The following is a 6,824-nucleotide window of genomic DNA, read 5'->3' on the forward strand; positions in this document are numbered from 1 at the left end:
CGGCACGAGCAACCAGGAGGGAGTGGCAGGATTTGTGTTCATTAAGTTGTTCCTTTAGCAAAGCTCCAGGTGACACTGATAAGGTGTCAGACAGCTACAACGTCAGAGCTTGGTGAGCGCCTTCACAGCGAGCTCCTTTCCCTAACTCTCAGGAGTCACTCACTCCTCAACTGTGACTCATCAGTGAATCTGCTGTCTCTGGGCTCCAGAGGCTTCTAGATCTGGCCCACTTGACTGGCTTTAACATGCATCTGTGTGTCATGGGGAACTCTGTGTCAGCTTGAGCCTGGACCCTGCTGTTTCTGGGATGCAGACATACCGGGGTGACCAGAGGAATGGGTGAGATGCAATGTGAGCCAGTAATTTAACCAAGGAACAACAGCCTTATAGAGAAGCAGAAGCACTGAGGCTAACTGGGTCCCTATTCTAGACTGATATTGAGGTAAGAGAGTATAAAAACCACAAGAACTGGTTTCACTAACACTAGTAGTGTAAGATGCTGGGGCCTAAGCAACACTGCTTTGGGAGCCCCTGACCCTATTTCATGATATGAAATACAAAGACTTCTTCTTCACTCTGCCAAAGACACAGCTCTAGCACTCCCAAGGATTCAGGGTGTCCCCCAGCATGGAGCTTGCTTGGCAAGGAACTGGAACTCACTGAAGACAGCCTCTGGGGACTCAGAAAGAAGAGGGGCCTTTGACAGGGGGCAGAGAATCTGTGCTGGTGGGATGAGGGGGCCAATTGGCCAGCAAAATGTGGATAAACAATTCTTCTACCCAGAATCTTAGAAAAAGTAATGTTTTTTCGATAAACCATACTTTATATTTTTCTATTTCTGTGGACTGTAATGTCTTTGGCTCATTAAGAACATGTCTAACAATTTTTATTCTGGGGACATTTGGATGGGCTGGTATGCAGAGAAAATTAGGAATGGTGAACATTTGCAGCACTAAATTTGCTTTCAAAGGATATCACCCTCTTACAGCAAGTCCTCACTGAATGTCTTTGATAGGTTCTTGGCAACTTTTAAGGGAAAAGTATAATGAAACCAATTTACCATAGGCTAATTGATATAATAAAAAAGTTCCTACAGCATATTTCTGGTCACAAAAACATTTCCAAACCTCTAAATAAAGATCCAAACACTTCTAATATTAAACTTGGAAGTAAATGTGAACTATACGGACATGTAAGAACAATTAATAAAAACAAGAAAGATAATTGTTTTCCAACCTGCTTATTTCAGTTCATGCTCTTGGGTGGTCAGAGCCTATCCTGGCACCAAACCCTGGACAGGCTGCTCATGCAGGGCACACTCACACACCCACACTCACTCAGACTGAGGCAATGTAGACACTCCAGTTCACCTTCTGTGCACAGCTTTGGGATGTGGGAAGAAACCGAAGGATCCGGAGACAACCCACAAAGACGGGGGCACCAGCAAGGCACAGTTTCTTTCTTCTCACCATTATAATGAAATGATGTTATCTGAGGACCCGCTGTACTGGCATCGTTCACCATGTATTTGCTTACTGATTAATGCATCTAAATTTGTATATTGAGATCAATGGTAGACATATTGAGAGTTTTATGAACAAAATCTTTTGCCTCTTTATGAGTATTTCCCCTATGAAGCTGGACTTAGGGGAAGCCTGTTCATTGGGATACAAGATATTCGACATGTGAGCTTTTCAAAGGCAGATTCTATGCTTGTTCTCTGCATCACAGAGCCTTGAAGATGGTGAATGATTTCTAAGTGTGAACTAGTAGGTTTCAGGACATTATTAACCACCAAAGTGCCTCATGCTGCTGAGGGGGAAGGACTGAGAAGAGTTGCAGAATTTGAAGACCAGAAGTCCTCAGAGAGCTTGGCGCAGCTCCTGTGGCCTGACAAGTGCTGAGGCTTGGCCAGGAGGCTGAACTCTGCAAGGGGAGAGTCGGTGTCTTGTCTACCACCATTCCCAATGTCTGGCATAGTGTTTGCAACACAGTAAATAACTGAATGGAAAAGTGGGCAGTGTCTCCAGATACTTGGCTAAGAAAGGAAGAGGAAAGGGTTGTTTCCAGGGGATTTGGGGTCAAGGCAAGGTTTTTCTAGGATAGGAGTGATTTGATCCCGCAGTCAGAGAACAAGCAGCCCACGGAGGAAGGAAACTAAAGATACAGGAAAAGGGGGTAACTGAAGAAGATGCGAGGGATAAGATCGGGGCACACGCGGAGAGGCCTTGAAAGGAAAACAAAATGCTTCTTCCTTGCAGATGGGAAAGAAGGGTGGGTGGGAAAGGCTCTGAATCAACCCTGCATTCAAGTGTAAGTCCCTCGTGGGGGAGCTCAGTTTATTATTTTAATTATCAAACCACCATTTTTTCCCCCTGGAAAATTTCCTTGCAGTCCAGACTTTAAAATGTAGAAGAGGATTATAAGGCTCCAAGATTAACTCTGGAGATACAACTTTAAAGCCATTAATAAATCTCATCTATTTCATTGAATGTAAGATTTAATCTGAGTGGAAAACAGTACTCAAGGAGGTAGAGAGTAAAGAAGTAAAATCAAGAATACTGTATTTGGCTCTGTCACTAGGGCTTTCCTAGAAATTGCTCATACCCCAGCTACCTCCAGGGAGAGTTTCAGAGGACTTACAATGAAAACACAGGCACAAGGAAGATAAAATTGATACGAAGAGGGGAAAAATCACAAAGCACCTTCAGAAAGGCGGATTAGTATGCCAGGAATCAGAAAGGACTATAATTAAGCAAAAAAAATTTAGACAGTTTAGAGATTTATAGTCAGACCTTTTTATTCACTCCCATCCATTCCTCCACCCCCCAAACACACACACCCCTCTACTAATGTACAAATAAAGTCACTGCCAACACTTGCACAAGGCTGTTTTAGCCCATGAAGAGCCACAGCAGTGGGAAAAAAAGGCTACCATGCTGTGCAGAGGCCCACAGGCTCTGGAGAAGTAGTTAGCTGTGCACTCTGATCATCTGTTCCAGGTACTTCACTAGGGCAGAGGCATACAAAGAGGAGGTCATCCAATCTGAGACAAACCATCCACCTAAAGAAGTTAAAAAGCAGCACATGTTCAGTGTTAAGTGGACACCCAGTAAGTACTGCAGGAATTCAGGCCTCGAGGGCAGGGTTTAGGGTAGGCCTGGAAGAAGCGTAGGGCTTTGATAAGGGGACTTGGGTGGAGAGGACACAATTAGTGAGGCAGGAACCTGCATGGCCAACAGCCATGACACAAGCCCTGCAGAAGGTGTGAATAAAAGGTATGGCTGGGGAGGTAGGTGGTGGTAGATGATTTATTGACCACATATGTACTATGTTCCAGGAACTATGCTTTACAGGTAAGTTTATTATTTTGGATTTAGGATCTATGAAGGTCATTGAGGAGAGAAACACACCCCAAAATGCATTTTAGGAAAAGTCACCAGGTGGATGGCTGATCAGCAAGGGAAGCAATCAGAGGCTGAGAGATGATTAAAGGGGTCACTGCAATAATCCAGGCCTGAGAATGAGGGTGGGTTACGGACCTGGATTAGAGTGATGACAGTGAACATGGTAGGAAAAAAAGAAAAAAAGAAAAAAGAAAAAAAGATGTTAAGGGAGAATCGATAGTATTTGGTGACTGGATATTTGGGGATGAGAAATATCAAGCACTAAGGTTAAAACTTGGGTGATGGAGAAAATATCCTATTAAGTACAACTGCTATTAACCACAAGTAGAAAAATAGTTAAAAGGTTAGTAAAGCTTTTTCCTAGTGAGGGTGAGGAATGTCAGATAAACTAGGTCTGAACCAAGCACTGAACTTTCAAAGAAAGGAATCTAGCATCAAGAGACATCTTTTCTCGTCTTAAATACCACTAGGGAAGTAGCTATTTTTGACCAACTAACTCACAAGATTTAGAAAACCTTTTTGTAGAGATTCATAATGTGGAACATATGGGGCTTTTGTTGTCTTTAGCTCTCCCATCTGTGAGGTAAACTAATCTAATTTAAGACGTTCTAAAGAAAGATTACACCGCTTGCTCTAATCTTTTCTTCCATCAGAAAGTTCACTATATCTTGTTTCACATACTAATTGTTTTCTACAGATTTCTATATAGTTATAAAACCATTATACTGTTGTTAAAAATTGTCCAGTTGGTCATCAACACTTGATTAGCAAAAATAGGGACAAATATACCTTTAATTTGAGTTTGTTCCTAAACACCAGTAATTCCTAAGGTGTAGTCTAGAGCAATTTTAAAAGAGTAACCTAATAATTTTTGAAAACACACGTGAGAAATCAAGTAATATTGTGGTAAGAATGGAAAAGACCGACAAGGTCAAGTGTGCTCAGCATGCAAAAAGGTCGCGTCAAACCTATCAATCAGGCGGCCAGCTCTGGTTCAAGGATTCCCTAAGTTTGCTGCACGAGAATTAGATTTCTGTTAATCACACAATATTAGTAATGTTTAAGATGTAGAGAGGTTACCACCTAAAGAATACTGGTAGTTAATAATTTTATTTATTGTAGAAAGCTTTTTTTTCATGGAATCAAACCCGAGTTTCCAAGGTACCATTTCCCTTTGTCCCACCAAGGAAGAAGTGTAGCTGGGGCTTTGACAGAGCTAAAATCAAAGTCAGTGCCCAGAATTTCTGTTCCACATTGGGACAGTACAATTCAGCATTAGGCTAGCTTAGTTTGTGTTCCCAGCTGCAGTCCATTAGTCCCTTGCACTTGGGGTCTGCATGGCCGTGGGCCACACAGGCGAATGCAAGAGAGCCAAGAGCCACATGAGTGTGAACTCCTTCGTTTGGGGGATTATGTATCCTCAAATTTTCTCGGGCTTGCATTGGATCCACATCTTCTAGCCAATGATTTCTATTCCCAGGTTTGATTGACAAGTACCTTCCCTAGGTCACCCAACTTCAGTGTGCATGAGTCCAACCCTCCCTTTTGTCCAGTTCCTTCCCCCAATAACCTGCAGGGGATGGGCCAGTGGTTCCCTGGAGAGTGCAAATTTGCAGCTTCCTGGTGAAGCTGCCCAAATGGCCATGTTTATAATGCCTGACCTTCCTTTTGCTCCTTTCCTATTATTGATAATTAGCTAATTACAACAGTGTCAGAACCTGTGGGGCTGATGAAACGAAGATCTCCGAAAAGCTGCATAGGGGCTCCTTTGAGTCTTTGGTTCATGTTACTTTGCATTGTGTAGGTTGAGAGAACAAAGAACTCAGTTCTAGAGGCTGGAAGTCCAAGATCAGAATGCCAGCAGGGTCTGCTTAGGGCCCTCTTCCAGGTGGAAGACTTCTTGTACCCTTTCTTGGCAGAAGATAGTAGTTAATAATTTTAAAAAACAAACTACAATCCTTTGGTCCTCAACAAAGACTTTCTTAAAAGATTAAGGCTGTCTTGGTGGACCATTTTCTAAATTGTAAGGTTATTAGACAATCTCACTTTTAACAAATGGCTGATTTCATTTGTTGCTCAGACTATTTTCTCCTCATTTACTACTGTCCTAAATAGACTATTTATTTCCCTTAGGACACCAGCAATGAGATTCTGGCACCAGTCACTGGCACATCCAGCTACTGAGTGTTATTCCTGGGAACTTGAAATTCTAAAAATCCTAAATGCTTATTCTTGTAGTTTCCAACTTTAGGAACAAATTTGTTCTGTAAACAGGCTCTTGGGATCTATTATTCTGTATTTAAAGTTTGTTTTAGGATGATAGACTCTTGTGCAACTGTCAAAATGTGTGGATACTCGCAGGAGAGAGAGAGGTGGAGTGGGGAAGGGCTTTTCGTTGCTTGTCAGATCAGAAACCCATTTCTGGTTCTGCTTCTTGTTCTGCTTCAGGCCTAGAGTTGCAAAATACAAAAATATAGCAAGATAAACTGGAAACAATCCAAAAGCCCAATTAGTGAATGGATAAAAAAATTTGGAGTATACTTATAAATGGACTACTACTTAGCAATGAGAAATAACAAACTACTGATGCTAGCAGCAACATGGTTGAATCTCAGTTGCATTTTGCTAAGTGAAAGAAGCTACATCCAAAATGCTACATATGATATTCCATTTATATGACATTTTGGGAAAGGCAAAACTATAGGCAGAGAAAAAAAATCAGTGGTTGTCAGAAGCTGGGGGTGGGAGAAGGTACTGACTACAGAGGGGCAAGCATGAAAGGAATATTAGGATAATGGAACTATTTTGTATTCTGGATTGTGAGGGTGGTTTCATGACTCTATACATGTGTCAAAAGCCATAGAATTGTACACCATAAAGAACTTTACAGTACACAAATTAAAAAATACAATAAAAAAGTTAGGATAGTGGCTTCCCTTGTAGTAGTAGTGACTTGGAGAAAGCTGATGGGGGTGGGTTGGGAAGCATGCCCAGGGTGCTGGTCATGTTCTGTTTTTTGAGATTCATGCTGGTTGTTACATGGATGTTTGTTCATTGAGGTACATGTACATTTATAATATATTTTATATATGTATACTTCAATAAAAAGTAAACCAAAAAAGTGGGAGAGAATTCCAGCCTTCACTGTCTTCCCATCTCCTTCCCATGTGTTTTACTACTTTTATAGGTGATAGAAACTGCTAGAAAAATCGTAGTGTGAAGCTCTCCCTGGTCAGGTTTGGTATCCATTCCTTAAAGCCTCAAACAATACTACCAAGTTACCTGACCACCAATTCTGCTCACAATGCTATTTAGCAGACCAGGATTTGTTTAGTCAGCTCTCAGGTCACCATATTTGGGGGTGAAGTGGGGAAAGAGCTGGTAGTGAAAAATAAATGAGAAAGTAGTAAAATAGTG

This window comes from Miniopterus natalensis, chromosome 6 (genome assembly GCF_054644295.1).
Source record: "Miniopterus natalensis isolate mMinNat1 chromosome 6, mMinNat1.hap1, whole genome shotgun sequence".
Taxonomy (NCBI): Eukaryota; Metazoa; Chordata; class Mammalia; order Chiroptera; family Miniopteridae; genus Miniopterus; species Miniopterus natalensis.